Here is a 20,203-nt window from a genome sequence, read left to right on the forward strand (position 1 = left end):
AACTGACATTTTGCCCACATCGAGTCTTCTTATCCACATACATGGACTATCGCTCCATTTATTTGGATATTCTTTCTTTTCTTTATCAAGAGTTTAGTAGTTTTCCTCATGTAGATCTTGCACATGTTTGGTAGATATACACTTACACATTTCTCTTTTGGGGGTGCTAATGTAAATAGTATTATGTTTTAATTTCAAATTCCAATTGTTCATTGCTGGTATATAAGAAACCAATTGACTTTTGTATATTAGCCTCGTATACTGAAAACTTGCTATAATCACTTTTTATTTTGATGAGTTTTTTGTTGATTCTTTGGTATTTTCTACAATAACAATCATGTCATCTGCAAACAAAGACAGTTTTGTTTCTTCCTTCCCAATTCATATGCCTTTTATTTCCTTTTCTTGTCTTATTTGTTACCTGGGATTTCCAGTATGATGTTGAATAAGAGTAGTGAGAACAGACAGCCTTGGTGTGTTTCTTATCCTATTCCTAGTTTGCTGAGAAATTTTACCATGAATGGGTGTAGAATTTTGTCCAGTGCTTTTTCTGCATCTGTTGATATGATCATGTGATTTTTTTCTTTCAGCTTATGGATTTTGATACCAATGTAAAAGTTGCCTCTTACTATATAAAACTCCTTTTTTAAAATATATGATTAATTATATTCTGAACCTACTTTTTTTGAATTTTATTTTATTTATTTTTTATACAGCAGGTTCTTATTAGTTATCTATTTTATACATATTAGTGTGTATATGTCAATCCCAGTCTCCCAGTTCATCCCACCAGCCCCCCACTTTACCCTTTGGTGTCCAGACATTTGTTCTTTACATCTGTGTCTCTACATCTTTTTAGAATGTTTCTTTCCAAGTTTATACTTCCATTTTTTTTCCAGAAATTATTTTAAAGTTTTCTATTTCAAGGATGAATCTATTCATTGGAATGATTCTATTTTCCTCCCTAATGAGTATATAGGACTAGATTCACTCCCATCCCATATCTACTGCCATACTTTCCTTTCTTGTGTAAGTTCACACATAAATTCACAGAATATATCTTTTCACACATTAAATTTCATTAATGTTTTCATTCAGTGAAATGATGTAACACTGTGAGTCTTGTTCAGTACAGACAAAATTGGGAATGTCAGTTTCCAAAAGTAACAAGAAAAAGAAAAGACAGTCATTAGTATCTTGGGTATGGATTTTCAGTGGAGCAAGAAAGACATGCCTATTTCTTTGTTTGCTTTCAATTTAACACATCCATTTTTTTTTTTAATATATTGTTCTGGAGTAATTCCACTTTCCTATTTGTTATTTGTGTTTGTTAATCAAGCTTTCAAACTCTGTTGGATTGTGACTTTTCAAAGCCTGGGAAAAAGAATGACACTTAACCAACATTTTCTAAAATGTCAAGACATTTAGGGAGTTAGGATCTTCTTGAAATCCGTACAGATAATCTTCCCTTGGATTATAAGCATTACACAGTTCCCCGTAGTTTCCAAAATCAGTCAACAGGCATGATCAGTTTTTTGTTTTATTTTGTTTATAAATTCCAACTTTAGCTATTTTAAAAACACATTTAGGAATAAACAGAAAAATGTGATGACCATTTTTAGAGAGACCTTGCTATGTAAATCTAGCACTAGGAAGAGGAAGCAGAATTTCATGCTTTTGTTTAGAAGACTTCATAGTCATTTAACATGGAGATGAATCAGAATATGAAATTCCTTTATGGTTATAATCAATTTGAATAACAGCTGAGAAAGTATAATAGAAATCATACAGTTTTACCTTTATCCCATAAAAGTCATGAAATATCCTGACAGGGCCATTTCATCTACTTGCCTCCTCCTATACATCCTTTAAAATCTATTTTTAATAACGGGTTAATTTCCCTACACACAACCCAAAAATACTCTTAGTGGGTTTGGAACTTACCTCTGTGTTTGTTCTATTTTGGTTGAAGTATAAAACAGAAAATGGAAAAAAAAAATCACTGTTGATTATGATAATCATTCAACATCGAACTCCTTACTTATTATCTACAATTTTAGAAATAAATCCCCTGCATTAAGAAAGATATTGAAAAAAACAACCCAATACTACAAAATGTTACTGCCACCTCCAGACTGTTTCCTACTAAAGCAAGGGACAGTGAGAGATAATATTAATAAGAGTGCCCCACGTTCCATATTACTACTTCCTCAGATGACTGGGACTTTTGGCTGACAGAACTTGGGACAATTATCTTGTCCTTTGTGTTCAGAGATGATGTGCTGACAGGTTATTTCCTGAACAATAACTGAAATGTGTGACCTGCTGTCCTTGCCAGGAGAGAGACTATTTTGTCGTTGACAGCAGCAGTCACTGAGGGGAGAGCTTGACATTTGTGGCCTTGTAGCCTTTGGGTCGGCAGAGTCTGTTTTTGATTCCTTCTGGCTGCTATGGTATCCTGACTTCTGTCTTGTCTTGCTGACTGTTACTGATGCTGCCTTGTTGCAAATGGTCTCTGCATGCATCCTCTCTGTCCTAGCCCCCTATATACACAATCACCTCCCATGTTGTGCAATCACAGCCTTTCAGTTCAGGTGCCATTTTCCCTACTAGCTTAACAGCAAAATAAGTTAAGCCCCGTTCCAATGCAGATAGAGTCACATGCAGATAGAACCTGAGTTACTCAGCTCTCCCTGCTGGAAAGTTGGTTCTACTACCATTGCCTATAAAGAGACTACTAAGTCAATGATTATGCATTTTTTAACCTATTTTTAGACTGCTTGAGTAGGACATTGCTCCTACAATGCATTAGATAAATGCAGTTTCATTAATGAATGCTGAAAAAAGAGAAAAGTCTTACATTGATAAGCCTCTGTCATAATTTAAGAGTAACAACAGTGTCAAAAATACTTCCATCTTACATTTGAAAACTCATTTTGATTTCTGTAGCTTTTTAGGATACAGTACAGATATTCCTGCAGTATATATAGCTAATCACCTGAAGGACAAAGCTCCTTCTGTCTCAAGTCTGTGAAATGCTATCAATAAAAATACATTTAATTCTGACGACCACGTTCCTCTTTGAAACTATAGGAAAATTAGTATGGCACCAAGCATATGTATCTTAATGTACATGTTTCCCTGATTCTCCTTCTAACTGTCTCTCAGCTCAATCTCTGTCACATTGGCTAACTCCACTTCCACATATTTCCCCCAGATGAATATCTTCTTCACAGTTCCATGATTTGGTCTACTGTCACAGCACCAAATGTCATCTCTATGCAAATGCTTGTCAAATGCTTGTCTCTCTGTCTCTCATTCTCCCCTTCTCTCTCCCTCCTTCCCTACCCCTCCCCATTATCTCAGTCTCCTTCTTGACTGTCTGGTAGATATCTGGACTTGAAGGTAACCCCTAAGTCAACATGAGTAGACTATCCTCTTTCTGAGACCTCTTTTCCTCCTGGCTTCTTTATGATGATAATAGTTTCCCCCACTTCTTCTAGATATCCAGTATCAATACCTTAGTTGTCTTGCATTCCTTCCTTTCTTTTACCTCTTGCATGTAGTCAGTAATAAAATCTTGACATTTCTATCTCAGTACCAAATGGCTCAGCCTTACCATTGCAGACATCCTCATTCAAATCTTTATAAACCTTTTGTTTAGCTTTGCTCTAAGTCTCCTAACTTGTCTTCCTGCTTCAGTTATACAAGACAGTTATACACCACTTCTAAATCAATTATGTAAAGCAGTGCTTTCCAAACAATCTTTTTAGTATTGCAACCTTTTATTCAAATGAAATGGAACCCAAATATATAAATCAGAGCTGCTTTCTTTGAAGCAGGGATTGAGTATGGGATCTCACAGCTAGTCCCATTCACGCTTCTCTTTACCTACTGCTCCTCTGCCACCCATGGTACTCCCTGAAACACTCTCATCGGAATGTAGTTGAGAACCACTGTTAAAACATATTCTTAAACAAATTAATCATGACCAGATGATAAAACTGTATTTCAAATATGCTACAAGGGTAGAAGCTTTAGAAAAAGTAAATTCAAATGGATCATCTTAATAAAGATGGTTTAGGGGAAAGAAGATAATTAGATAAACATTATTAGATTGTACACAACTATACCAAAAATTCAACAGGCTCTTAGCATGATGGTTAGTTGAGGTAGGTTGAAATTCCTAGAAGAGGTCATAACATTATTAGTATCAAAAAACTTACACTGGTTATTTTATCAGGAGTGTTAATTACTTCCCAGAAAAAGTGATGAATTATATATAAGAAATTTGTCCCAGCTCTGGTAGGAAATGATTTTCTTTCTCACCACTAGTCATGTTAGAATCTTACTCAAAATTTCCAAAGGCCATTAATTATCTACCAAATGAAGAACATGGTCTTTGGCTTGGAATTTAATAAAAACCTGATATGAACTCAAATTAACTGTTAGCATTTTTGCTATTTTACTACTTGTACAGTTATGACCGTGTAAACCCTACTTTTGCTTATTTCTTAATCACAACCATTCTCTGTAGTTTCTCATGTTCTATTCTTTGTGTAATATACTTCTCCCCCAACTTGCCTTCCTATGTTTCTCTCTTTATATCTTAGTCATTCTACAAGGCCTAAGGTTTTCCATGTCACCTCTTCGATGAGAATTTTCCAAAATATCTTTAATTGGATATAATCTCACCATTCTTTTAATGTGCTTCTCTTATTGTAGTTGCTTTTTTCTGTCTTGTTTTCTACAGGTAATAGGAAACACGAGTAAATATATAACAGATGACTTATTGAGATCACTTTATAATACATGTTCAAAACCTGCCTTTGTGGCCCCATGTAGTTTGCTATGTACTTGTTGCATCACCAAACAGACTGTTAACCTTTTAAAGGTAGGCTTTCAAAGTATAAGGGATAAAGGTTGTTTTTTAGAATGATTTTGTGGACCATCTTTTACTAGTTATGCAATTCTAGGCATATGTATTTAGTCTCACTGAACCTTGATTTCTTCTTCTTCAAATAGAGCTAATTATACATATAGGTAAATAGATATCTATTGAAATGATTTTTTTCCCATAGAAGAGAAAAAAGCAATGCACAAAAATAGCCTGAGATATGAGAGTTTACTGGACATCTGTGGGAATCTTGAGGACAGTTGACACCTAAGCACAGTGATGAGGTGCTCTGAGGAGAAAGAAGCAGATAAATCTAAGACTATTAAGAATAAAAACAACAAAAATGCTTATATATACTTTCTCTCTCTACTTCTCCTGCAGATTCCTGATAACTTTTAGAGAATTCCAGAGTGAGAGGATTTTCTCACCTCAAAGGAAAGGTTTTCAGAACATTTCTGCTGACCCATGGAATTGGTGTTAGCTTTGGGTATTTCGGGTTTTATCCTAATTAATCCTCTTAACTTCAGACCTTTGTCATTCAATAGTATACTAAATGTACTGCGTGGGCAGTATAGAGGCAAAGCTACTCATTTCAGGGGCAGAGCTTTAGTGAACAAGAACAGGACAGATTTGAAGAGTGAACTTTTCCATAGGGAGAGACCCAACTTAAATGCTCTGCAACTGATTCAATAATTCTTTTAACTAATGGTAAAGTTACTAAGTGCATTATTTCAAAATAAATTCACTACGAGTTCTAGTTGTAAAATTAGGCAACTTATGAGGTACTCTCCAAGTATTCTTGGTACAGTCCAAGAATACATAGAAGTAGGATTATTGAATTATAAGAACTTGAGCTAGAAAAGCATATTCACTCAATGCACAATTACTGAGCAACTGCTATGTGCTAGAAACGTATTTGGGAAGCTAAAATCTGCAGGCTTAGTGACTGACTGAATATGGAGGGTGGAGGCTACGTAGGGAGAGGCAGGAGTAAATCTGGTGAGAGAAGCTGATGACACAGAAGGTTAGGACACACACACACCTTCTAAGTACCTTATCTTTGTGGAACGTAAAGTAGAGTGACAAATGATAGTGTATCAGGCACAGAAGCAGAATACTAATCCAATCTGAGATGTGCGTAGAGAAAAGAGAAAGCCACAAAAGGCTCCCTGAACAAGTACTCTCTGTATCGACTCTTTAAAAAGAGAGGAAAATTACTGTAATGAGGAACATGAAGAAGGGCATGCCTTAGAAAGGAAATAATGAACGAATATAGAGAGGTGTAAATAAGCTAGCTTTTTGGGAAGGCTATAAGCTGTTTTGAGTGTTCGAGGCGTACAATGACAGATACGAAATTATTGGAGATGGAGCTAAAGGAGGAGGAATGAGTTAAATGGAGGCAATGAATTCTGTGACTAAAATTTTGAATATCATCCTTTCGACAATTAAGGGTCCACCAAGGGGTCTTACCAGGTCAGGGAAATGGTGAGCATTGATGGTTAGAATGATTGCTGTGATAGTAGTGGGATGGATAGATCTGAGAACTAGATATGGCAGAAGAGTTAGGGAGGCTATCAGCTCAGTCAGCATGAGATCTGGTAAGGAAGACCTGGGGTTTCCAAAAGAATTCCAATTCAAGAATTATACAGGATGCAAAAAGTAACCATATTTGATGATCGAGGGGAGATAGAGGTAGACGGCGGGGAGACAAGAATGACTCCCAGTCATCTTGTTTAGGGCCTTGGGTAGATGGTAATCACATTTGCTGAGATGGGAGATACAAGAAAGATGGCAAATTTGGGAGAAGAAGGTGATGACTTCATTTTTGTACATGATGAATTGAAAGGTAACTTACAGTTTACGTAGTTTGAGATACATTGAAGGCCACACATGTGAGGCTAGGGAGAGAAATGAGAGCCAAGTGTAGTAGTTTGGAAGTTCTGTTTGTATAGGTAGTAAATGGAATGTACAAGAAAGAACAGATGTATCTCATCTAATTCAAATACTTTATCAATAGCATAGTTAGCAATCAGCATTTCAGTTATCACAAAGAACAATGTAATTTGGGTTAAAGTGTAGGAGATACATAGTTTTGCTCTTAAGCAACCCAGGATAAAGATTTTATAAAATCATACAGTGGAGTTAATTAGGTATGTTTGGAGAACTCAAGACTTTTTAAAGAAAGCATGTACTGTACATATTTTCTATTGTAAAAAGAGAAAAGACCATTTAGGATTTGGTGTTTGATCTTGGTTCCAAAATCCCTGATATTTTATGTCTTCGGTTTCATTTGTATGTTTATTTTCTGAAGATTCTCTTAGTATTTTAAAGGTAGTCATCCTACCACATGTCCTTGTTATTGAGTTAATATCACAAACCATAAAAACATCTTTTAAATTTAAGACACAAGTATAAAAGAGAACCCTTTAGTGTTAATGGGGGCATATTTTGTGTTGCCTATTTATTGCTAAATATAATACTAAAACTTCTTCTCTTTTTCCCTCCTAACATTTGAATTTAAAAATATATGGAATAGAGTGATCTCAAACATCTGTGTTGAATTATATCTTTTATTCCTGTTTAGCTTAGAGAAAAAAAAAATCACTGAGATAGGCAGAACAATTAAAATAAACAGACAAAAAAAAACCCTCAAAACATGTCCATCAGTATAAAGAGTAGTGGAAATAACACAGGCTTTGGAGTCAGCAGAACTATGTATAAAAGTTGGCTCTGTTAATTATTAACTATAAATGTGAGCAGCTATCAAAGTTTTACTTTTCTCATCTTTAAAGTGGGATTATTTTTAGGATTAAATTATATTACATTTAATCAGTTATATCTCTTCAAACCATGAGTAACAGAAATTTTTACAGGCTATATATCACGAAGTCCAGTGTTGTTTAATTCACCAGTTCATTAACACTAATAGAGATACATATTTTTTTTTTTTGCTATTTCGATATGACAGCTTTCTCTTTGTTGTAAGATGACCACAGCAGTTCTTAGAAGTCACATCCAGATAGGAAAATGTCCAGAGAAAGAAGAGGGACCATCTCTCCAGTATTTCTCTTTGAGCATGAATAACTTTCCCATAAATCTTCCCCCAATACACTTCCTAAATCTCATTGGCTAGAACAGGGTGTCAGGTTCTCTTTAAACCAATCACTGCCAAAGGAAATGATTGGGTAATAATCAGAATTTACCTCTAAACTGAGAGCTACATCACCTTTCTGCTGTTTGGATGCTGAACAAATCCATGTTTCTTTTAACAAGGATGTTAATAATGAGTATTGGGGAGCCAACCAACTTTATCTGCTACATGTGATTCTCAAAGTTTGATCCCTTGGACCAGTAGCATTATATCACTTGGGAACTTGTTAGAATTCAAATTCTTCTGCTCCATATCAGACTTTTTTATCAGGAGCTCTGTGGGTAGGGCTCAGCCCTCTGTGTTTTAATGGGCTCTCCAGGTGATTCTGATTCAGGGCCAAGTTCAAAAACCTCTGTGTCACGATAAAGTTTACTGAGGAAAGAATATATTAATACCATTTGCTCAGAGCTACAGCTTTGCACAACTGCAGAGAGTACAATGTGAATAAAGTGCAAAGAAGAAAGTGCCCCCTACTAGGAAGTTTGACTGCAAGTCTAGACATGTCACCATCACGCTTTACTGATTTCAACATAGGTAAAACACGAGCAAGATTATTGGTACTTAGTAAGTAATCAATAAATGTTGGTCCGCTATTATTCTGGAACCGTATTATGCATGAGGTATTGTGGTGGTCACTTTCAGGTAGCTTATTATGTTTGGAATCCAGATCTGAGACTTTCTGCACCAAGAATACAAGTTACTTACATTTTCACAGGAAAATATCAATTTACCCTGTCAGCACTTAGTATCTAAAACAAATGGAAGTTCTTTTTTCTGATAACCCTGAATGCCCATCCTTCAAGAATTAATTCACTCTTGACATCAATTTCAAATAATGTATGATTCACTCCTGTCAGAGCCATGCTGAGATTATTCATTCATTTATCCATTAAATTTCTGCCTAGAATCAAAATTTTCCAAGTCCTATTTTTGTATCATATCATATCAGAAATCCAAAAAGGTGCCAACCAAAAATTCTAGGACTTCAACTTTTTGAAGAAGCAGATGATAATGTTGTATAAAATAAATATTCTTTTGAAGAATGCCTTTACATCTTTTATAACACTATTTGTGAAGACTCTTTTTGTTATGTTTTTTAATAATGAGAAATATAAATACATAAGTGGTACATTCACTCCCCTTAGCATATAGTGTTGAAGAGGAAAATCTTTTTAAGTCATTCCCAGTGAAAACTTTAAAGTGCCAAGCCCCATTTTAGTAAATAATATGAACCATGTAGTACATTGCTTCACTTTTGCCTGGAATGCAACAGATCAGTTTTATAATTAATTGCTGTACCTTAACTCTAGAAGTTTTTATGTAATTACACTTGTCTTCCCTAACTTTCGTTATGTGGCTGTTGGTTATTTTGGCCTTGTTTTAAGTTTTAAAAGCTTACTGTACCCTTGCCTCTTTTTTGAGCTTCTTTGAATTTTTTTCTCTTTTGGAAATAGGAAAGTTATAAAGATTAATCTCTCCTTCCATCCACTCACAAATTCTTACCCCCATGATTCTATACACCTATCTTTTCTTCCAACAACCCATACTTTACTTTACTACCCATTCATCTGTCCATACATCTGCTATCCTCCTGTCCATTCATTTATCTTTTTCTAATGTCTTTCTGCTTGTAACCAAATGTAGCTAGAAAAAGTGAGCACAGTGCATGTGTGATTATGAATAGACCTATGGATCCAGAGAGTCTATGCTAGAAATAGACCAGTTTCTTCATTTTACAGAACTTTAGCTCCCTTAAAAAAAAAATTGACTAACCTTCCACAATCCTAGCTTACATTGATGCAGAGGTTTCTGGATTTCTGTAACTGTTTAAAAAAATTTTAGCAGAGTTATAAATCTTGATTTACTTCAGTAAACTTGTTTATAATAATGTTTGTAACCAATGTACATAAATCCAGCATTACAAAAAAAAGAGCTTAAGGGATAAATATTTATAAAATAAGTAATTTCAGTTGCCTTAAATAGAAGCTGCCCTGCTGCATTTAAAATATGACTTTTCTTCATTTGATCAAGAAATATTAGTAAAAGGAGTAATTCAATACAACAGGCTCTCTCACTCAAGAAGTTCACAATCAATTTTTATTCGACTTTCTAGAAAAACATCTGTTGAATGAATCATACGTGCATATATATTGAAATCATATTAATCTGGGCTCCCTGAAATTTTTTATATATTGATTATAATAGCAAGAAGGTTCAAGATAAACGAATATCAGATACAAGAAAAATGAATTTGTTCTTTAAAAATCTTAATATTGTACACTTGTACATAGGAAGCCCTTACAAACCTTGTGATATTGAATGACTAAAGGGAAAGTAAAATCACTACTGTCAATGAGATTGAGTCTCTACTCTTTCACTGTAATATTATAACTCACTAAAAATAATGACAATTCTGTCAAAGTAAAAATAACAAGTTGGCACTGAAATTTCAGAACATTTTTAACATATATTTCAACTAGTATAATTTCAGCAGATGTGAAATTCCATAGCCCTCATGGGATTCACACAGTAAGCAAAGATACCTGTAGTTTCTCAAAGCACAAACAAAACATACATTTTCTTGTTTAGGTAGTCATCTATATTTATACAAAGGTGAATATATATTGACCAAAAAAGCTAAGAATGGTATCAGTAAATAGAACCTGACACAATTTTGCAATGGCCCAGGACATTTCTAGGTGCCAAAGAGGGTTTTTTCCAAAGGTTTATAACTTGTATTTGTGAAGTATACATAGAAAAACTACACAGCTGATACTCACTCTTCCAGAATCTAAACCAGTGTCCTACAGAGGACAGGTGCTCAACAAATACTTGATTGCAATATTTGGAACAGTGCTAACAGAATATTTTGCAAGGATAGAACTGAGCTATATCTATACTGTCTAAAATGATAGCCATATGTGGTGAGCTAGAGTGACTGAGGAAGTGCATTTTTAATTGTCTTTAATTTGTATCAATTTAATGTAAATTTAGTTAAATAGCAGGCTATTTCTAGCAGCTAGCGGATTGGGCAGCACGACTTTAGAAAGTAGTCAAGTGTAAGCAACCTGATGATACGTACCTCGATGATACACACCTCAAAACAAATTCATTTGTTCATTTGTTGCTACTCACATTTGGTTTTAGGTTTCCTTCCCCTGCCCATATGCTTGTTGTCAATTTTATATTTTTAAAATTGTATAATGTTAACACGCTTACAAGAGTTAAAAATACAGAAAATATACTCAGCTGCTGATCTATCTTCTCATATTTCTTCTACCCAATTCTTAGCATCCCTTGTAAATAACAAGTTTCCTTATTCCTTTATCTTTCATGTGAGTCTTTTTTTAATATTTGTGAAAATAAGCTGATTAAGGATGTGCTTTTTTATTTCCTCTTCACTCTTACACAAAAGGTAATATATTGCTACGTATGCAATCATAAGTTCGTACTGACACCTCCAGTGCAATCCCATCCCATAGGGTTCTTTGTCTTATCACATTCCATTGTAGTACCTCTCTTATTCCATAGTGAGAACCCTGGCTCTCAAAAATATCTACACGTTTACTCCTTGTTTCCACGTACAACACACAGAAATACCCGCAGGTATTTCTGACTGGTATTCCGACTCCACTATTTCCTCAGCCCCATATCTTGCTCCTTTGACTCACTTTTTGTTTTGAGAATTATTGACAAGTATCTCCCTAATGAAGAGTTCATGGAATTTAAATATTCTGTGTACGTGCATGCCTGAAAAAATCTTTATCCCACTGTTCACTTAATTAACTGGCTGAGTATTGGATCTCATTTCTGAAATAATTTCTACTTAATACTTGAATGCGTTGCTTCATATTTTTCCTTTTTGTATCTGGTGTTGCTCATGAAAAGCCTAATACCAATCTGATTTAAATACTTTATAGATGACCCTTTCTCTCTTGAAGATTTAGTTCTTCTCTTTACCCTCAGTATTCTTTAATGTTTGAGAATATGTCTCAGCGTGGTTATCCTTGCATCCAGCAGTAGAATGTAGTGGTAATGGGTACAGGCTGTGAGTCTGAATACCTGGTGCTGAATTCTGACTCTGATACCTACCCCTTTCCTGAGGAAACTAAGGTGGCTTGACAGAGTTTCTGAGCTCTCTGTCAGGATTTTGGAAGTGGCTGAGTACAACAAAACACATGCAGTTAGAGACATAGGATCTTTAGCAAATGTATGTCTTTAGTGTCAGCAAGTCCAAGAGACAAGATTGCCTAACACGGTTAGAAGCATGGATGGGCTGGTGATCAGGGAAAGTTTCACAAAGAACTGATATCTATGAAGATAAATATGAATTGTGGGTAGAAAGTTACCAGGTAGACAGGGTTAGGAAAAGGGCTGTTCTCAGGCATATAATCATAGACAGCTGGACACAGAGAGTTGGAGTCTGGGGAGCTGAGATCAACTCTTTTTCTTCTCACCCAAGAAATCCCCAGCAACATGTGAAGGACAACCTCAACACCACAAAGATATGTCAAATAAAGACATGTTTCTCCTACTGGAAGCCTTCCCAATCTGTTTGTACACCTCAGCATCTTTAAAGATATTTCCCCCCTAGACATTTCTATTGACTTAAAAAATTAAAACCGTCAGTTAATTTACCAGCAAAATGGGTTTATTCAGGAACAGCAAAGAACTGCAACTCAGGACATGGAATCTGTGGCAAACTATAGGCAGATCTGGAAAACAAAGGAGAGGAACATTCTTTTATGGAGAAGGAAGAGTGGGCGGGGCTGTTACAAACAAAATGTCCATTGGAAGCAACTGGGAGTTTGAAGTGTAGGGCTTTTCACTGGCAGAGTTGAGACAGTCTCTCATTGGTTGGGCTATTGCCAGTCAAGGAGAAGTTCTTCCTTCATCCTGCTGGGTAGCAAAATAGGAACTTTCTTCCTTTCAGAGATGCAAAGGTATGTCTCTTCCTGTTGGGTCTGCAATTGATAACAAGAGGTAGGGTGTGAGAGCTGCCCCTTCTGTCTTCCCAAATCCATTTAACATGAGGTTTCTGTTTATTAATGTTTACATTTACCTCTTCCTATGGCCCATGTTCCTATGGTCATCAGTGTGTGATCCCCTGCACATTGATCTGTATTTAGCTAGAGATACAGATCATGGAGTTCCTTTACTTCTTTATTTTTCTTTCACTCTTTTCCTGTGTGTGCTTTTCTTTTCTTTTTTTAAATTAATTTATTTATTTGTTTTCGTTGTGTTGGGTCTTCATTGCTGTGCATGGGCTTTCTCTAGTTGCAACGAGCTGGGGCTACTCTTCGTTGTGGTGCGCGGGCTTCTCATTGCGGTGTCTTCTCTTTGTTGCAGAGAACGGGCTCTAGGCTTGCGGGCTTCAGCAGTCGTGGCTTGCAGGTTCTAGAGCGCAGGCTCAGCAGTTGTGGTGCCCGGGCCCAGTTGCTCCGCGGCATGTGAGATCTTCCTGGACCAGGGCCCGAACCCATGACCCTTGCATTGGCAGGTGGATTCTTAACTGCTGTGCCACCAGGGAAGTCCTGTGCTTTTCTTGATAGTAGAAACTGAAGAGGTTAAAGAATGAGCTTAAGCAATAGATAAGATGGTAGGTGATTCTAAAGGAGGAAAATTTAAACTGTTAAAACTCAAGAACAACAAGAGAGTAGATAAACAATGAAAGTAATCCGGAGGCTTACCCAGTAGAACACACAGACACACACACACACACACACAGCTGATCAATATATTAAAAAGGAAGAGGGAAATATACCCTCCAGAAAGGCTATAATGTAAAAGCTGGAATATGCCAAGTGTTAGTGAGGATGTACACCAGCTAGAACTCTCAGGCACTGTTGATACGAGTAAAATGTGTTCCAACCACTTTGGAAACTGTCAGTGTCTATTAACATGGTACAAAAGTATATTCTGTGATTCAGAAATTCCACTGATAGGTATAGTCCCTGAAAATATGTATGTAAATTCCCTGAAAATATGTGCATATATTCCTAGCACCAAAAAGTGCACAGTATTTCATAGCATCACTATGTATAGTAGTCCCAAACTGGAAATTATCCAAATGCCCATTAACTGTAGAATGGATAGATAAATTGTGGTATAATTATACACTGGAATACTATACAGTGATAAGAATGAGAAATCTAAACCTACATTCAGCAATATGAGTCAAATCACATAAGTTTAATGTTGAGTGAAACTTGATAGAAAAGAATATATACTAAAACTAGAACTACCATACAACCCAGCAATCCCACTACTGGGCATATACCCTGAGAAAACCATAATTCAAAAAGAGTCATGTACCACAGTGTTCATTGCAGCTCTGTTTACAACAACCAGGACACGGAAGCAACCTAAGTGTCCATCAACAGATGAATCGGTAAAGAAGATGTGGCACATATACACAATGGAATATTACTCAGCCATAAAAAGAAATGAAATTGAGTTATTTGTAGTGAGGTGGATGGACCTAGAGTCTGTCATACTGAGTGAAGTAAGTCAGAAACAGAAAAACAAATACCGTATGCTAACACATATATATGGAATCTAAGGGGAAAAAATGGTAATGAAGAACCTAGGGGCAGGACAGGAATAAAGACACAGACCTACCAGAGAATGGCCTTGAGAATATGGGGAGGGGGAAGGGTAAGCTGTGACAAAGTGAGAGAGTGACATGGACATATATACACTACCAAACGTAAAATAGATAGCTAGTGGGAAGCAGCCGCATAGCACAGGGAGATCAGCTCGGTGCTTTGTGACCACCTAGAGGGGTGGGAGGGAGGGAGACACAAGAGGGAAGAGATATGGGAACATATGTATAACTGATTCACTTTGTTATACAGCAGAAACTAACACACCATTGTAAAGCAATTATACTCCAATAAAGATGTTAAAAACAAAAAAAGAATATATACAGTATGATTCCATTTGAATGAACTGAAACAGGCAAAAGTAATGTATTCTCTTAGACCTTTCCAGTCTCTTAGTGTGGTATATATCCATTGTAAAACAAATTACTTCAAAATCTAGTAGCTTAAAACAGCAAACATTTATTATCTTTCACATTTTCTGAGAGTTAGGAATCCAGGAGCGGCTTAGCTGTGTGATTCTGCCTCAGTCTCATGACACTGCAGTCAAGATGTCATCTGAAGCTGCAGTTATTTTGAAGGCTTGAGTGAAACTAGAGGATCCACCTCTAAGCTCATGGCTGCTGGTCCAAGGCCTCATATCCTTGCTGGCTGTTAGCTAGCAGCCGCAGTTCCTTGCCATGTGGACTTCTCAATTACGCTGTTCACAGCATAACATCTGAAGTTCTTCAGAGCAAGCAGTACATGAGAGAGAATGACCAAGATGGAATTCTTGAAGTCTTTTTTAAATAGCCTAAGAAGCAACGTCCCATCATTTATACTACGTTCTGTTTGGCACACAGGTCTGGCACAATGTGGGGAAGGGGTATACTAAGACGTGAATACCTGGAGGTTGGGATCATCAGAGGCCATGTTGAGTGCTGGCTCTTACACCTGGTAAAAATTCAAATTGATGAATTTTGAGAGGTTTGATAGTATAGGAAATTGCATTGATAGTTTAAATATTTGAGACTTCATACTAAGAAATACAAAAACAGCTAACAAAAATTTTTTTTTCAGAGGCAACTTGTTAATAACTCCATTAAAATAGTGTGTTACATAATGAGCAGAGGTCATCATAGACCGTTACTTGGTCCAGGTCCAACTTTAAATACTTAAATAGTTACATTCATTTAACCAATTATTGTGGTGTTAACAAATTTGAAAATGTTAGGAGGAAAATTGTGAAAGAGCTAAATTTTATATTAAGTAGTCATGACTAATTTCTAAAACATTTAAATAAATTAATATTATTTATTAATATTAATGTATTATTGAGAAACATCAAGATTAAGCTTTAGGGAAAATCGCTAAGTCCCTAAGGCACTGGAGATACCCAAAGCTGGACACTCAGGCTAATTAAATGATCCAGAATTTCATATATAGAAAAAACATCTCTGCCAAAGGGGGAAGAAAGTATCAGTATAGTATCATGAAGCCATGACAACAAAGTCTTCTCTCTCTGTTATTTCTTAGGGTTTTTTTTTTTTTGAGCTATTCCAGATGTTTGAAAGGTAGGGGTGGAGCAGAACAGTGAGGCCAGTATGACTCTTGTTAACTGTGTGATGTGTCATAAAGCACTCACTCCGATCCTCGATTCTCTCATTTGAAAAAAGGAAAAATTCTCACCAGTTATTGACTTTTATGATATGTAATCTGTGAGGGACCAAACACAGTACTGATACATACTCTTGGCTTCCTTAAAAAAAAAAGGTATGAATCCTGATAATCAATGTTTGTTCAATCAATCTAAAAAATGAAGAGTATGTGGCATTTATAGAAGTCATACATATGCTTAATTGCACTTTCTGCTGTAAGTTCTTCCCACTTAGCATCATGTAAAGAAATGGTGACTTAGCATTATGTGAATTTTCAAAGCCAAATACCTCTATCATTGGTAATTTTCAAAGATAATAGTATGATTAGAAATATTTTAATCTGCATTTTATTAATGATAGAAACATAATTCAGTGACATCATTGGAGATGATTACCTATAATGAGTCTGGATTTTTTTCTGACCTACTTAATCCAATAATTATGTACCCTTACCTACTTTCAAAAGCACTTAATAAACCTAGCAAGAAATGAGAAGGGATAAAATATTCCTGAGTTAGTACCAGAGCGAGACTCAAGGCCTGGGAGAGGTTGGCTCTATTGCCAGAAAATTAACATTAATTTAGAAATTAATTGACATTAACATTAATGTTAATTAACATTAATTTCAGTGCCCCAGGAGCACTGAAATTAAGAAGCCCAAAGTATTTTACTTATCAAAAGGAGGCAGTGGGGCTTCCCTGGTGGCGCGGTGGTTGAGAGTCCGCCTGCCGACGCAGGGGACACGGGTTCGTGCCCCGGTCCGGGAGGATCCCACATGCCGCGGAGCGGCTGGGCCCGTGAGCCATGGCCGCTGAGCCTGCGCGTCCGGAGCCTGTGCTCCGCAACGGGAGAGGCCACGACAGTGAGAGGCCCGCGTACCGCAAAAAAAAAGAGGCAGTGCAGCTTTGGGGCTCGGAGGGCAAGCTCTGGAGTCTCAGTTACCAGCCTGCCACTTATTAGCTGTTTGACCTCAGTTTCCTCATCAGTGAAATCAGGATAATGATAGTTCTGCCTCACAGGGCTGCTGTGGGGATTAAATGAGACAATGCATACAAAATGCTTAGCACAGTGCCCAGATGAGCAAGCACTCAATGGATATTATTATTCTGCATATTCTGAATAAGGTTGGTAGAGAAAGTACAGACTTCTAACGAGTTCAGGACTGGCTTAGAATTTGGCAGTATAAAATACACAAAATACTTTGAAGTTGACAAGGTATTGACCCCAAGGCCACTTGTGTTTAATAAATCTGCACTCCAGAGTTCAGAACAGTTGATCCTACCTGGGATGTCAGATGATTAGAGTGAATTTGTTTAAGATGTCCCCCTCTCTGATCAATGATTGTATAACATGATGGATGGTATACTGTGTGTAAACCTTGTTTTCTTGAAATGTAGGTAGATTATGGATTTGAGATAGCTTTGTCAATTTGTTTTTCCTTCTAAATTACCACTAACTGGCTACTTAATTATACTCACTTTTTATTTTCTTGAAAGCATTAAAAAATTTCACGCCCACTCTAATCCAAGCAACCATATGTCCATAGTATGAATAAAACACACCCACAGCTGATGTTTAAGCTAATGAAATGAGAAATGTATTACATGTCGGCTTTGAATAGTTCATTTATGCTGTTAGAGTGAAAAAAGTAGTAGTTTCCATCTGTACTTCAGAAATTAAACATTGGCTTCTCAAAGATTTTATTTTAATTGGAACTAATATTAGTTTATTAGTAAGAGGCCCCTAAGGGAGTTAAATTGAAATCATGTTGCAATAATGAAAAGGCTATGATGTATTTTCCTTAAAATACACCAAATCTTTCTCACATTATCTCACATGGCAGTGAAAACTAGACCTTTACATGATTTGATGCTTGTCTCTTTTTTTGGCCAAGATTTACATAGGAAGATGATAGGAGCAGTTTCAAATTGTAGAGGCAGTTAGTAACAAACTGAAGATGTAGATAGAGTTAAATTATTACTGTATGGAACACTTTGGTGTTTGGTGAATGAGAAAAACCTTTTTTTAGTGGGGAAGACTATGAAAAGAGTTTTGTCAGTGGTAGACCACCAGAAGGTTTTTTTTTTTTTTGCAGTATGCGGGCCTCTCACTGCTGTGGCCTCTCCCGTTGCGTAGCACAGGCTCCGGAAGCACAGGCTCAGTGGCCATGGCTCACGGGCCCAGCCTCTCTGCGGCATGTGGGATCTTCCCAGACCAGGGCACGAACCCGCGTGCCCTGCATCGGCAGGCGGACTCTCAACCACTGAGCCACCAGGGAAGCCCCACCAGAAGTTTTGAAACCACATCTCTTTGTATTTATCTGTGTCTTTAGGGTTAATAGAGGATGTCAAAGTGATCAGGAGACTCTCTGCCGTGTTCTTTGGAGTAGAAGTTTTGTTGGGGGGTTTGCTCTTTACCCCAAGAACCTGAAGGAAATGTGAAATAACTGGACACTTTTCTGTAAGAGTTTCCTCCTTTCTCAACACTATAAAAAGTAAAGATTAACTCATTAAATATGTCGAATATTCTTATAAGCCCACATAAGTATATTTTTGGAGATTCCCTAGTATGAACAAAACCTAAATTACATTGAAATGCAAGCTTAACATGTTAAATTTGTACCTACATTTTTGTGGGGTTTTTATATTTATTCATTCATTAACTCATTCGATTACTTAATTCAATTACGTATCTACTATGTGCCAGGCTAGACACTTGGGATACAAACAGGAAAAAGTTTCAAGGAACTAGTGAACATTTTTGAACAGTGTAGGGATGTGACTCACTAATAAAACAACTTATTGAGAATCTGTTTTGTGACAGACACTGTTGTACTCACTGCTAAGAGTTGGCTTTGTCAATAAGATTATACTTACGATGAGTGTGAAGGATGAGAAGATCTTAGGCAGGAGGACTATAGTGAGGGCTCAAGCAGGAGATAATGATGGCTAGAGGCAGTGGGGCTGCACTGGCAATGGATTTAAAATGTACTTATATGGTAGAGGAGATTTCACTTAGAGGACATTTGGATATAGAGGTTAAAAAAGAGTAGGAGGTAAAAGAAAACACCTGAGTTTTTTTCCTTGATGACTGGGCGTCAAGATAGAAAATATTACAAGAAAATTAGGCTTTCCAGGTAGAAAAGAATGTGTTTAGGTTTAGATAGGATGGATTTGAGGTGTTACGAAAGATTTAGGTAGAATTTTGCAGTGGACCATTTTGGATTTATAGCTCTGGCATTCAGGGAAAAGGTTAGATTAGAGATACACTTTGGGAGTCACACCTAAATTAGTGGGAATTGTGGTTCAGGAGTGTTTCTCCTACGCAAAGGGGTGTGAGTTAGCTTTCTCCTTGCCTTTGTTATTCTGTTCACTGAAAGTGAGACAATGATTTCATGAAATCTCACTACTGAATAATATTATCCGGTAGAAGTTTTGGTATGATAGAAACATTCCATCTTGCCAGTCTCAAAACAGAATTCAATAGCCATAGGTGTATACTGAGCACTTGAAATGTGGTAAATGTGATTGAGGAACTCAATTTCAAATTAAATTAAATTTTAATGAATTTAATGTGTCCTAGTCATATGTGGCCCTATGTGGCCAGGTGCCCCTTTTTATTGGATGGTACACCTGGAGAATGGACAGAGGAGAAAAGCACAGTGGATAATCCTGGTGGGTATAGTAGCTAAGAATTAGGGTATAGGTGATACATTTTAGTAGGTGGAGGAAAGATGAGACTAGATAAAATATGGGTACCTATGTATATTGCCAACATTTCCCCATATCAAGAACATGGCAGGTAGGATTGCAAGACATGGTGTGCCATACATGCAGATAGAGATTTGGATGGAGGAAAAAATAATATTTATTAATATTTTTGTGTTAGATAAAGTACTATATCTTCCAGGTTTGGA

The 20,203-nt window shown here is 36.5% G+C and overlaps 1 protein-coding gene across 1 annotated transcript in view; it reads left to right on the plus strand.

Moving 5' to 3' along the window:
* CTNNA3 (catenin alpha 3) overlaps positions 1-20,203 on the plus strand; it is a 1,614,209-nt gene that overhangs the window by 1,275,623 nt on the left and 318,383 nt on the right. The gene's annotated exons all lie outside the window — the stretch shown is intronic.

Source organism: Delphinus delphis, chromosome 16 (assembly GCF_949987515.2).
Source record: "Delphinus delphis chromosome 16, mDelDel1.2, whole genome shotgun sequence".
NCBI classification, from domain to species: domain Eukaryota; kingdom Metazoa; phylum Chordata; class Mammalia; order Artiodactyla; family Delphinidae; genus Delphinus; species Delphinus delphis.